Raw genomic sequence first — 15,305 nt, forward strand, 5'->3', positions numbered from 1 at the left:
TGTGTGTGTCTATGTGTGTGTCTATGTGTGTATTTCTATGTGTGTTGATACCTGATGTGTTTTGTTGCCATCTGGCTCACTGCTTGAGTAAATAGAAATTGAAGGTTTAATCCGGCTTTATCTGCACTTTTTGTTAAAAAAAATTCCTCCCAAAGGCCATGAGTTCTGCAGAGAGTCAGGCGTGTTGCATCAGGCCGGCGTCTTCATCTCAGCCTCAGGTCAGATCCTTTTTTTTTATGACATAGGTGTGTGTAATGGATTGTAAAAAGGAGAATACCTTTGGCATTTAATGACATTGTGTGGTGTACTGATGGGATGTGTTAATACAGTAGTTAAGATGTTGAATTTCATCTAAAACTGCTACTTTTTTGCTTTGGAATTAACTGGTTTAACACACTTTCTTTGAAGCGTTTATGTGCATATGTACATGACACAGAGCTCATTTACACACCAGTTGATAAATATCTGTATAAATAAGACAATGTGGTCTCACTTTACTCTTCATTTCCTTCTCTTCTCACGGTGTGTTTTCATGTTGCTGCTGATGCTCTGACTGTGTGCTGCCAGCAGAGGGAGCAACGCCCAGCTACTCCTCTCCAACTCCTGTGAGGAAAGTCTTTATTACTTTGTAAACATACGTACAATATTTAATGACTTTATTTGTTTGAATTGTTTTAATATATCTTTTCATTTAACACCTGTTACCTTTTTCATGTTCACCTTATGCATGTGAATATTTCCAATAACATAATTTCACGTGTTGAATGATAGCCAAACGAAATTAACATTTAAAACAAAGTGTACAAAAACTCAAGATGTCTGAATAATTTACAAAGCTGCAGTCTGCTAAATAAGTATAGCAACAAAAATGTATACGCCTGCAGCTGGTACAAAATGCTGCGGCTCGGCTGCTTACAGGAACACGCAAGCATGAGCACATCACACCAATTCTGTCTTCCTGTCAATTTTAGAGTTAATTTTAAGATTGTATTGTTTGTTTTTAAATCGCTCAATGGGCTGGCCCCTCAGTACATCTACGACCTCCTAAAGGTGTACACCCCCTCAAGGGCTTTGAGGTTGGCTGATGAGCTGCTGCTTACGAAACTATATACTATAAGAGTTGTATAGTATCCTATAGTAAGTTTGTAGTGTTCTATAGTATTTTTCACCAGCTATCGTATTACTATAGTTTTTTCTGTAGTGCCATTTTACTAGCTATAGTAGCCCTATAATATTTCGATAGTAATACTATGTATCTAGATATTTGTAGTATTCCTATATTATTTTAAATAGTATAACTATAGTATAATATATAGTGTTTCTGTAGTTGTTTTTTGAACACACTATAGAACACTCCTATAGTAATAGCATGATATTGTCATAGTGAATGCATATTATTATATAGTGTTTGTAAAAGTATTACTATAGTGTTTTTTTTTGGTGTTTCCGTATTAAGACTATATTATTTTAAATAGTACTACTATAGTATAATATTTAGTGTTTCTGTAGTTGTTTTTTGAACACACTATAGAACACTGCTATAGTAATAGTATGATATTGTCATAATGAATGCATATTATGTAAGGGATAATGTGCAGCGACGCAGTCATTATGGGGAAAAGAACACCCGACAGGCTGATCAGAGAGCCCGACGCGAAGCGGAGGGATCTTGATCTGCATGAAGGCCATGTAATAATAATATAATAATACTATATAGTCTAGCAGGAAGGGCCCTCAGATTTTGAGATACTCCTACCCGAGGTAGAACAAATGACAACAATGATTTTTCTTATCTTTAGGGTCTCCCATTAATGAAATTGATTGTTGTCAAATTTTATTTTGGGGAAAAAAAATGTTTTTTGGGTTGTTCTTTAGAACAACCCCAATCCCTGAAAAAGAGACAAATTAGACCAGGCCGAATATGGGAAAGGTGACAAAAAAGCCCATAACTTGAGAGTGACCTCTCTTATCCTCTTCAGATTTGCTGAGGTATGAACCAGGTGGCTGTCCTACATCACCAAATAGTCAGACAATTATTTAACAAAAAAATACTGAATTATAGTTCTGTAAACTTAGCTTTAGTTTAGACGGAAAGTGTACTTTTGGTAATAGGAACATAGGACTCCATCACTTTTCTCTCATTTATCAGAAAAACAGAAATCCCTAAAAAATATACCATTACTGAATTGTCTAGGGTGCTATTGAACACTAACCAGTAGTTGTATGAAAATATCTGGTACAGTTCTATTGCAAATGAGATTTCTTTAGACATAGGCCTACCTCTTCTCTGAGACAGTCACATTCCGAGTGGGGGATAAGTGGCACAATAGCTTATAAATTAAGAATGCTTACTCTGATGGTCATTATATTTGGAGAGGGAAATACCGGGTGGCTGAACTACATCACCAAATAGTCAGAATAAGAGTAACCCAATAAAATAAAGTGTATTAGTTCTAAATTGCAAGCCTCTAAAACATAGGTGTAAATAGTACAGGTTTTATTGAAACTAGAACCTTAATTCAAAGTACAGTATATAAATCATCAAATAATTCTGTGAGAGGTCAAGTATATAGATACTAGAATATAATGTTAAATGTCAGGTTCCTCAGAAACGTTAGGGGACACATTTTGACATTCTGTCAATGTGTCCCCTGGTTGAATGGCCCCATCTCTGACAATCCACCCCTTGCCAACAGGACTCCATAACAAGGGTTTGGGTTCGGGCTGTGACACCATATCGCTGTCTGAAACATTGCTCTTTACATGTTGTTGAAATGCATCCTCTGTTGGCGGCAGATTTTCCGAGGCTGCATCAGTTGTTGATGCAATTATGAACCTCAGTTCATCCAAGTTTGTGCACATCAGTCCAATTTCCTTTTTCTTTTTTCCATATAGCAGAAACGCCAATTCTCTTGCGACTGGCAAAGACTCTTCCAAGCTGGCAGAGAGTCCAAAATGGGCCAGATATTTGAGCTTGCTGAGATAGGTCTTGAGTTTGGTGAATGCTGTTGTCTTTCCTATTCTGTATAAACTACTTGTTGTGCCACAGCCAGTGAGTGCATTACATGCTGGTAGACAGTTAGACATGTAGTTGCCGCCCAGCTTCAGGACCATCTTTCAAATTGAAACTGCTCTGCTTGCTAACTTTTATTTGTTGATACCATACTTACTATAGGGATGACTACATCATTATCATCACTATCATCATCGGCGGTCACTCGTAGTTGAGTATAACTGTCCTCCTTCTTGGTCCTTGTGGGTCTTCAGGTGGGCATAGAGGCCGATTCTGGACCCGATTATTCTTGTGCAATGTGGACATGGGAATGTAGTGGTGGAGGGTTTGGGTTGGACCTGTTTGGTGGTTGATCTCTCCTTCCTGAGTCTGCGCTTGTCTTGTGCAGCTTGGCAGAGATCATCATTATATAGTGCAGCACCCTCACGGACAAGGTTTCTCCAGGTCGCCCTGTCTGTTGCCATGTCTTCCCAAGCTTTTAGGTCTATGTTGCACTTCTTTAGGTTTGTTTTTATGTTATCTTCGTACCTCTTCTTTTGGCCTCCAGGGGCCCGTTTCCCTTTAGCAAGTTGGGAATAAAGGACTTGTTTTGGGAGGCGAGAGTCAGGCATGCGGATAACATGGCCAGTCCATCTGAGCTGGTTTTGGGCAATGGTGGCAGTGATGGTGGGAATGTCAGCCTCCTCCAGGACGCTGGTGTTAGAGCGCCGATCCTCCCAGCTAATCCTAAGGATTTTTCCGGAGGGATCTCTGATGGTATGCCTCAAGTGCCTTTAGGTGCCTGCTGTATGTGGTCCAGGCTTCTGATCCATACAGAAGAGTGGGGAGCACCACAGCTTTATAGACCAAGATTTTGGTCTTTGCTTGGAGGTCACGGTTCTCAAAGACTCTCTTCCTTAGCCTTGAGAAAGCCCCACTGGCACAGCTGAGGCGATGGTGTATTTCATCATCAATAACAGCTTTTGATGATAGGAGGCTGCCAAGATATGGGAAGTGGTCCACATTTTCCAGTCTGATGTTGTCAATGGAGATGTTTGGGGGTAGGACAGGCGTACTGCTGTTTGGTGGTGGTTGGTGGAGGATTTGGGTCTTTTTTATGTTGATGGCTAGACCAAGCTGTTTGTATGCTTTCGCAAAGGCTGATAGGATACCCTGTAGGTCCTCTTCCGAGAGGGCTACAAGGGCGTTGTCGTCCGCATACTGCAGCTCCATGATCGATATGGTGGTGGTTTGACCTTTAGCCCTGAAACGGTTGATGTTGAGGAGTTGGCCGTCAGTTCTGTACATGATGTTGACTCCCTGGGGCAGATGCTTGCTTGTGAGATGTAGGATAGCAGCAACAAAGATGGAGAATAGTGTTGGAGCGATGACACATCCCTGTTTGACTTCTGTGTCGACCCGGAAGGGTTCAGTTTCGTCTCCACTGCCACTGAGTACCGTGGCTGACATATTGTCATGCAGCAGTCTCAGTACCCGGACGTATTTATCTGGGCAGCCAATCTTTGCCAGTACCAGCCAGAGGGCCTGACGGCTCACTGAGTCGAAGGCTTTGGTGAGGTCTATGAAGGCCATGTATAATGGTTGATTTTGTTCTCGGTATTTTTCTTGCAGTTGGTGAGTAGTGAAAATCATGTCTGTAGTGCCTCTGTTTGGGCGAAATCCACTCTGAGACTCAGCAAGGATGCTTTCTGACAGGGGGGTGAGTCTGTTGGCCAACACCCGAGCTAGAGCTTTCCCTATGGTGGACAAGAGAGAAATGCCACGGTAATTTCCGCAGTCTGCCCTGTCTCCCTTCTTATATATGGAGACAATTAAGGCATCCCTAAGTTGAGCAGGGATTTCCTCTTCTTCCCAGATTTTGAGAAGCAGGGCATGGATGTGCTTAAGAAGATCGGGTCCGCCTTTCTTCAGGACTTCTGCTGGGATGCCGTCGGGCCCAGCAGCCTTGTTGTTTTTCATATTCTTAATGGCATCCTGCACCTCACCCAGGCTGGGTGGTTCTCCCATGCCTTCAACTATGGGCTGTTGAGGGAGTTGGTCAAGAGCCTCCATTTCAGGAATGGTGTCCCTGTTTAAGAGGTCCTTATAGTGCTCTTTCCACCTGTTTGCTATTGCATCCTTGTCCTTCAGAAGCAAGAGCCCATCTTTAGAGTGAAGGGGGGTTAGGCGGCGATAGCTGGGACCATATACCGCTCTTGTGGCATCAAAGAATCCTCTTGTATCACCAGAGTCGGCAAACTGCTGGATCTCCAGAGCCTTCTTTGTCCACCACTGGTTCTTCAGTTTCCTAACTTGCGTTTGGACGGCTGCCTTCGCTTTGGCATGGGTTTCTCTTTTCACCTTGCAGTGGATGTTATTTTGCCAGGTGATAAAAGTTTGCCGCTTCATGTCAATGATTTGCTGAATCTCTCTGTCATTCTCATCATACCAGTCTTGATGTCTCCGCTTTTTTTGACCAAGGATGTTTTTGCAGGAGTTCATGATGGCTTCGGGAGGACGCCTGCGCGTGACGTCTTTTAACGTGGGGAGACTGATGCGCCTGCAGCATGGGCGGCGCCAGGATTGTTTTGCTGCAGTAGCTTTGCAGTTGCTATATGACAGCACAGCGTTGCTAGTTAATTTTCAAAATAAATAAACAAACAATACCAGTGGGCCAAGCACAAGCCTGTTCATATTGTAGCGTTCACCGCTATTCAAGATCACAGATCACGAGCCTTCAATGTCGAAAACGTTCTCTTTATTTTCTGGTATTGACGGCCACAGCCACGCCTTACAGAACCAATCAATAGTATAACACTCATTATGCCTTTTCCCCACACTCGAACACAACTCCTACCGTCTCGTACTCCCTCCACACACACCGGAAAACGAACACACACACCTGGAAGGGGCAGTCTCTCCCTAACTCCCACCAACAACATTGCCTAAATAACTTTACAAATGTACTAAAACTGTGCACATCTGATAACTGACATAACTATAACTTGGACACGCTACAATATTATCCTTAATATTTACATTAAAAAAACATTCCTTTGACACTTATAACATTACTTTGCAAGGTAAGCACAACCAAAATAAGTTTGTAAAAGCAGAATTTGAACACTGTTTCTGTGCTCCTACAATATTTTTGGATAATACCATTACACCCTGAGCGTACAAGTACACAATAGCGATCGTTCACTGTTTCAACTGGCATGCTGTGGCATTTAACCTCATCATCACACACACACACACACACACACACACACACACACACACACACACACACACACACACACACACACACACACACACACACACACACACACACACACACAGCAGTGGTGAGGATCTCAGCCTGCCACTGACATTCAATCAGAACACATCAGCCGTTAGCTGTTAACAGTTAGTACACAGAGCTCACATCTCCTCATATCTGTTCAGAAACTGGACAAAAGTTAAACAAGTACAAACCACAGACTGTCTATGTCATGGTGAATACAGTCGCTGGTTTACTTATGTCTGTAGGCCGTTGTTGTGAGTGTGGACGGAGTAGGCCTATATACAACGTTAGCTTAGCCTGGTCGACCCGATCTTCATTCAGAAAACAAGCATTTGAAAAGGTATTTCGCCTGCCGTCTGTCTGCAGACTTGTCAAGCATTAATTCATGGTTTTTACTAACCGGTATCAGTATGTTGTTACTTCGGCATCATTTAGAAACGTGTATTACAATTGAATTACGGTAAAATATGTTCATTTTGATGTAGTTGTAGCTCCCGAGCCAGCACGTCTTGTTTGAATTATGCGAGTAAACACAGCTGGCAGCCGTGGTGAAACCATGGGTGAAACTCGAGCGTTTTTAGAGTGATGTGAGCGAACAACGACCCCTGATAGATCTCACGAGAATGTGTATAAATACATTTTCATAACAAAACAATGGGGTTGCTAAGCCGTTGCTAGGCCAATTGTTGGAGTTGCTATAGCAACTCCAAGCTACCCCCTGGCGCCGCCCCTGGCCTGCAGCCACCACACGGTCCTTGGCAGAGAGGGGCCTGAATCCAATGGCATGGAATCCATGACAAATGGAGACCACCCTCTGTTGCAGCCTTCATCCGCCTTCAGTGCCGTTGAGACTTAGAGTATCATCCTTCGCCACTTCCGTCGTTGAGGTCTTTGGATCGCACTTTGTCTGGGACCTCCCCCTCGACCTTACCGCCATGGGTAACCCTACCAGGAGCTAAAAAGCTCCCGACGGCATCGCTCTTAGGTTCACACAAGGTTCTCCACCACGGCAAGGTGGCGATCCATGGAGAACAGTGTGTTCCAAAAGACCATATAAATAATATAGAAAGCACTATAGTGATACTACATAAAACTCAATAGTATAACTATAGTAATTTTCTATAGTGGCCGAAAAACCATAGAAATACTACTATAGCAGTTTTTTGTGGTATTTCTATAGTAATTCTTAATAGTAATACTATAGTGTTTTTTTCGTAAGGCTGGTAGTCCCTAAAACCAAGAAAAAGACCAGGGGAGATCGAGCCTCAGCGGTAGCCCCCAGGATCTGGAACGACCTGCCCCCCCCCATGTCAAATTGTCGCCCACCCTCCAAACTTTTAAGTCCCGCCTAAAGACCCACCTCTTTTCCCTCGCTTTCGAGTCAGTCTGTTTTATCGATTTGTATGCTTTTATTGTCTGTCCATAGCCTTTATGTATGTTTCCATCAAGCCACTAGACGCCTTAAACAGACAGTTCTAACTCGTTTCTTTCCTTTAAATGACTCACAGTTTGAAGTGTTGCTTGGCCTCCGATGGTTTAGTTATAATATTTATATAATAAATGTATTTATATAATATAAAGAGTTGTGTATCCTCATACATCTACCTGACATTTCAGCTTCTGCCAAACTACGCCAGTTGTGCATAAATATTAAATCCGAAAAAGCTAATGATGTCAAAGCCTTTATATTATTTGATTTCTTTTCAGATGATGAAATGATCCTGGTGAGTCCTGTCCGTCCTGTGGCTGAGGGACGTTAAAGGTAGTCCACCAGCAGATAACCCCCCCCCCCCCCCCCACAGAGCGGAGCAAGGCAACGAAACTTAAAATAAGAAGCAGCATTTTATGGCACGCTATGCATGGGGCCACCTTGAGGGGGTTTCCCGACATGTTGTTTCAATAAATTAAAGGGTGTTTCATGTTGTCGTTGCTGTGGACCTTCTTAATACCTTGGAAAATGCCGTTTAATACTTTTTAATAGCCTTAATTTTCGCTAAATTGATTTATCAACTTGTAATACTTTTTAAGACCCCGCGGACACCCTGTAAAGTGATTAATCCATACTTACATGATGTTACGCCGCAACTTTACCAAGAGCTGTTCCTGGTTTGAGTTCAGAATAAACAGTTTAATCCGCTGCTGCAGGACTTGATTTCCCTATGAATTAAGAGATTATTATTATTATTTTTTTTACAGTATTCCCCCCCAGTTAAAAATTAAAATGTACTGGTATACATTTTCCTCCCAAGAGGGTAAAGTGATAGTTTGATAGAAGGAATTGCTCATGATGATTCACAACAGTTGTATGGAAACAGATGAATGAAATGTAATATGCCCTGATGTTTTTTTCATGAATGCATAGAATTGACCAACCCTGTCTCCTAAAAATTACGTTCCCACAGAACTAAACTGCATTCTCAATTACGTTTAGCTAGAAACGTATTTTCTCCTACGTTACGTTCGTTATGGACGTATCTCAAATACGTTTATTTTCTACATATCTTCTAGAAGCATATTTTCTTCCACGTTACGTTTCTTATGAACGTATCTTAAATACGTTTATTTTCTACATATCTTTGCCATTTATTGTCTTGCTTATAAATGCTTATATAGGCGAGGCTGTAATTTCGCCAGCTGTTACTCTCATGAGCGAGGCAGAAAATAATAGTTTTTAACATGCCAAAAAGCTGCTGTGTCGTTTATTGCACCTCAAGCATTAAAACTAGGGCCGGGACTCAATTAAAAAAATGAATCTAATTAATTAGAGGCTTTGTAATTAATTAATCGAAATTAATCGCATTTTTAATCACATATAAATATTTGACCTGAGAACAGTGAGAAGCAATTTTTTTCACATGGATTTTAGTATACCATTAGGCGCATTCACACCGCAGTACTTTTCCCACAAAGGTTCATGAGAACTTAGTTCATGAGAACTCTTTTAACCTGGGGGAGGATTAGGCAAATGAAGCCGCTGACGTCACTTGTTCTTCTTCTGCTTTGGGTTTACTGGCAGGCCGCAAACCACTTCACGGCGTATACTGCCGCCCAAAGTCCCCGGAGTTGGGGACTGGCTTCAGTAGAAGCTGCTGCGACTCCCAGCAGCTTCTACTGAAGCCTTCCGAGTAAATCGCCAGAACGCCGACACCTCCTCATCTCCACCGCTCCCATGTTTTATTTTGTGTTGCCATAAGTTAGTCTCTCTGCGTTTCTGCGCTGGGCTAATGCTAATGCTAACAATGCTAATGCGAGGATAATAAAATGGCGGCTTCACAAAACTTTTTGGGAGTTTTACGGGGCGTGGTTTGCAATCTGCCCAGCCAATCAGACATATAGCTCTTTTCTCACAAGAGAGCCGTACGAAAGTCCCTGCTCTCTAGCAGCTCTCTGCTCTCTAGCAGGGACTTTCGTGGGGGTAAAAAGGTTCTCATGAACTAATTTTAGTACCGGCTCTTTTTGGTGTGAACGCGATAAAAGAGGCTAACGTCCACACTAGCTTCCACGCTAGCTGCTATATGTTTTGCATTGAGGTGATACTTGAGGCTTGATGTGCTGCGGTGATATGCGAATTCCTTTTTGCATCATTTGCACACAACCGTGCTCTTATCGACGCTTCCATCCGTACGTTTTTTAAAACAACATTTCCCACTGTTGTTCACTGTGGTTTGTTGTTGTCTGAAGTCATGAACGTTAGTTGGTGCTCCAGTATAATCGGTACGCCTGAAACTCATCCAGTGAGAAACGTTCCGCGGTGCAAAAATAAGTGCGATTAAAATGCGTTAATTTTTTTAACGCGTTAATTTTTGTGTAATTAATTAATCTTAATTAACGCGTTAAAGTCCCGGCCCTAATTAAAACAAATCCAGAGTTACGTTTTTATGTACTTCCTCTAAGAAGAAAGGACAGTAACAGAAGATCTCTGTGGCTTCAGGCTTGATCGCCGTTCAAATGACAGTGTTGGTTTCCCCAAAACTGGGCGGGGCTGTAAAGTGACGTAGATTTTACTCTCATCTATTATTCAAAACCATTCTATTTATTCTAACGTAAATTACATGCCAGTGTTTTATGTTTTTATTTTAAATCGTATAATGTCGGACTTTTTTTTCCCGTCTGAGGAAAAGAAATGGGGCTTAGAGCCTCAAAATACTGAAATCTGTATTTTTGAAAATCTTTTTTTCCTTATTTACTCAACAATAACACACAATTGTCCTTGTTTTTATTTATTCGTTTAATTCTATAATCTTGGGCTTTTTAGCATGCTTTTTAGCCGTAAATAAAGTCACCGGAAACAGACGTAGGCCTATAAGGGACATTTTGAGGATACACATAAACCCACTGAACAGATTACCCAAGATCCTCAGCTTGAAGCTCGTTGATTGGATGTTTAGCCGCAATGTATGTTGTGATATGATATTAATGCGATATGATATCCAAAAAAAAAAAAAAAAATAATAATACTTTATTCCGAGTGTTCTTGCTTTTCTCTTTGGAAGTCATCACATAACGACATTGTAATACACAGTTCGGCTGCATTAAATATTACACATCTGCCGTAGTTCTTTGTTTATAGAGCCCTGATGAGAAGACTTCTGGACAAACAGGAGAACTGCCGCCAAAACTGAATATGTGACGTGGATCATAAATATATCAGCAATTAAACAACACCTTGCATTTATTTTCACAAAATACGTCTCCTTGCAGTATCAATACTAATTCGGCTGACGTTTATATTTGATCCAATTGGTAGATATATAGGTTACATTTACACCATAACGGTGCACAGCTGATAGAAAAGGACTTGTAGTTTTTAAAGATATTACTGATTTTCTTTGAATATAAGAATGTAAATACTGAGTTGAGGGAATAGTCAGGGGATTTGGGTGATGGGAGACACATCTATGGAATCACAATTTCAATAGCTTACCATTAAATGACGGATATGCCTTTCTATCTGTGATGTTTTACAAATCAGATATTAATGTGTAGAAGTAAAACATGTGAAATAGTATAGTAATATCCTGTAAAATTATGGGAAAACATGAATAAAACTACACATCTTCAGATGTTATACATACATAAGTGTCCTACACTAATAATACAAAGTTATTATTAGTATGCTGTGTACCTTGTGTGCACCGCCTAGTGGTTAAAGCACGTTATTGAATTATTTTTTGTTGAATAATGTTATTTTTGTTGAATAATGTTATTTTTGTTGAATAATGTTATTTTTGTTGAATAATGTTATTTGATGAAAAAAATATTAAGAGTACATACTTTCATAGGGGGAAAGTAGAAGGTCAATGATAGAAGTATAGAATGTAATAAAATCAAGAAGATACTGTAAGTGATCTCTACAATAAAACAGTTTAGTGCACGATGTACAAAGATATTAATATGAGGATGTGCAAAACAGACAAACTAATTAATCTTTATTTAAACATTAAAGAATACTTTAGGTTAAGGTCTTCTTTCAAATAAGAAAAAAGCTGTTGGGATATCTATCTACAGATAAATATTAAGCCTGACAAAGTACTTAACGTCTAATGTATTGCTTTCCTGCAATGTTAACTATGTTGAAGCACTTATTTTAAATGACATTATACATATGAATTATACTCTTATGTATGTAGATTAGGGGTGTAACGGTACACGTACCCGTACCGAAATTATTCGGTACGGGCCCTTCGGTTCGGTACAGGTGTGTACCGAAGTGTACCGAACGAATATAACGTTAAACGTAAACAATTGAGAACGTGAATAACTTTTTGGAAGTAATCTCAGGTGCTGCGTCGCAGCATTCAGAGTAATTTGCTCACATTGGGTTCAACGCGTCATAGAGCGAGCAAGTCATTTCATTGGATGAGAGGCATACTATGAGAGCTGGACAGAGGGATGCGTTCAAATGTAGTCAGTAATTTGAGGAACTGTCAAAAATTAATGGCGAACGCAGATAAAGTTGAGCTCGAAAATCCTCCAGCATCATTGAAGTCTCCGGTTTGGGAACAGTTTGGTTTCACAGTTACGTACAAGGATGACGGACAAAGACAGGTGGACCGAACCAAAGCTGTTTGTCGGCATTGTTCAACTAAAATTGGTTACGCGGCTGGCAATACATCAAACTTGCACACTCTTGAAAAGGCATCACCCGAACGTGAATATCACCGGTACCAAAAGAAAAAAGACTGAAGTGCAAACCCAACTCCCACTAGCATTTAAGCCTCCACCACTCGCAAAAAGATCAGACCGAGCCAAAGCTATTACAAACACCAAATATCCTTATGTTGCCATGTTAGCAAAGCGCTACCTGGCTGTATCTGCTACCTCTGTCCCTAGCGAGAGGGTTTTCTCCACATCAGGAGACATTGTTAGTGCCAGCAGATCTGCCCTTTCGGCAAGCAATGTGGACAAGTTAATTTTTCTTTAAAAAAACATGAAAATACAATGACAAGCAAGTCCTAATGTCAAACTGGCTGCTTAGGTGCTAGTACAGTACAGTTCAAATACAGATTATTTCAGTTCATCGAAATGCTGCACCTTAATGTTCATTTTATTATATTTTGTATTTATTTGAGTGAATATTCACAGTTTAATAATAATTAAAAACCCAAAACTAATAGTTTATGTTTTGTTAGTACTAGTAGGCTACAGTAAAGTTCAAATACAGATTATTTCAGTTCATCGAAATGCTGCACCTTAATGTTTATTTTATTATATTTTGTATTTATTTGAGTGAATACATTATTCACAGTTTAATAATAATAATAAAAATATATATATATATGTTTTGTTTTGTGAAAAAAAATTCTGCTGTACCGAAAACGTACCGAACCGAACCGTGACCAAAAAACCGAGGTACGTACCGAACCGAAATGTTTGTGAACCGTTACACCCCTAATGTAGATAGTATAATAAATGTGCAGAATATGACAGTTTAATGGTGGAGGTACACACATATTGATAGATGTCTTGTAATGCACTGTTGAGGAACCTGCGACCCAAGTTTTTCATTCATTGCATAACTACACCGTAGTTGTGTATATGATATGTCAATAAACCTTAGAAAATCTTGAAATCTTGAAAGGGATGTGCAAAATAGCAATTATATACTGTTTTTAATTAACTATTAGTAGAGAATAACGAGTAATTCATATATTTTATAGAGATATGCAGATAAATGTTTAGTCTTCTCAAGCACCAACTATCAAATATCTCTCCTGATTGTTGGCACTTGACAATCACCTTCACTGAATTTTACTCAGGTGTAACTAAAGTCTGCTTTAAGGGTTGTTTATATTTCACATCATTAATCAGAATCTGCAAAGTTACTAAAGTAAATGTAGTGGAGTAAAAATACCAGGTTAACCTCTGAATTGTAGTGGAGTAGAATATATATTAATGCTGCCCATTATGGATAAAAGCGATTTTCACCCATGTAGTAATTACATGTTTTAAATGTGTACACACCAATGTGTTTCCTATCGCCTAAACCTCCAGGGCTGTACACAGTTTAATACTGTCAACTTCTAATTTTTGGAAAAACGAAAACGTCTTTTAAAACTACAATTCCCAGTAGATGTGCCATAGAGAATATGTTGCGAAAACACAATAGCCAGCATGTGTAGTTCTCGGGGGGCGTTCGAGTCCAGTTTTGAATAGTCTGCCGTGGTTTCGTTCCATTTCAAAGAGCTTGACGCTCGGCGTAACCTTGGCGCACTGCCACTCCAACATCCAATCTCAGAGCTTGAAGATTAATCACGGGGTTTGTCAACGGGACTGTAGTCCCAAACGATAACTGGGGATTATGGGTAGTGTAGTGTCTTCGGCAATCCTAAACTGAAATGTTTTTCGGATATCATATCGCATTAACAACACCACATCTGGCGTCACAGAGATCTTCTGTTACTGTCCTTTCTTCTTAGAGGAAGTACAGAAACACGTAACTGGATTTGTTTTAATGTTTGAGGTGCAATAAACGTCACAGCAGCTTTTTGGCATGTTAAAAACTATTATTTTCTGCCTCGCTCATGAGAGTAACAGCTGGCAAAATTACAGCCTCGCCTACTGATTTCAAATGTGTGCTCTAAAATGATATTTATAAATGACTATTATCATTATTATAACCAAGACAATAAATGGCAAAGATATGTAGAAAATAAACGTATTTAAGATACGTTCATAAGAAACGTAACGTGGGAGAAAATACGTTTCTAGAAGATATGTAGAAAATAAACGTATTTGAGATACGTTCATAACGAATATAACGTGGGAGAAAATAAGTTTCTTGCTAAACGTAATTGAGAATGCAGTTTAGTTCTGTGGGAACGTAATTTTTAGGAGACAGGGTTGAATTGACAGAAAATAAACGTAACAAACATTGACAACGTTTTGTGTAGGGTTTGAACATTGCTGACTTTGGCGACACCTTGATGGCACATTTAAAAATAACACCCTAGCAGGCACAATAACAAAAACTTAAAGCAAGTAGTATTTCTTCATACCTGCAGCTGATGTCATCTGCACATGTGAGTAAACACAATCCTCCGATTCATTTTTCTTCCCTGTTAGACGGATCAGGAGAAAGCATGAAAAGACAAAACTTATTGCATGTTTTTGTTACAACATAAATTCAAACACTCACCCTTCTTAGAAATGTTTTTGAGCTCGACCACAGAATATGTCACATCCGTGGATTCATCTGAAATATACAATTTATTTTATATTTAAAAGAGTGAACCTTGAATTGTCATATTCCAGTATTTATATTTACTATACTGTACCATTTGCAGGTTCTTCAGTGCCTTTGATTGTTTCATAGAGACAGACATTATTTGAAGAGAAATCTATATCAAACCAAATATATATTGAAATCCCTCTCTATGAACTCCTACATTTTAAAAACAACCAATGAGAAATGGAAATGCTACTCGGTTAATAACGTTAACAATACATTCAAAACGTATTAACGATTCAGGCTGACCCTGAAGAACAGAAGCATTTTCTCTTTGGTTAGTTTCGTCCTGGTTGATC

The sequence above is a fragment of the Gymnodraco acuticeps genome, unplaced genomic scaffold (genome assembly GCF_902827175.1).
Source record: "Gymnodraco acuticeps unplaced genomic scaffold, fGymAcu1.1, whole genome shotgun sequence".
Taxonomy (NCBI): Eukaryota; Metazoa; Chordata; class Actinopteri; order Perciformes; family Bathydraconidae; genus Gymnodraco; species Gymnodraco acuticeps.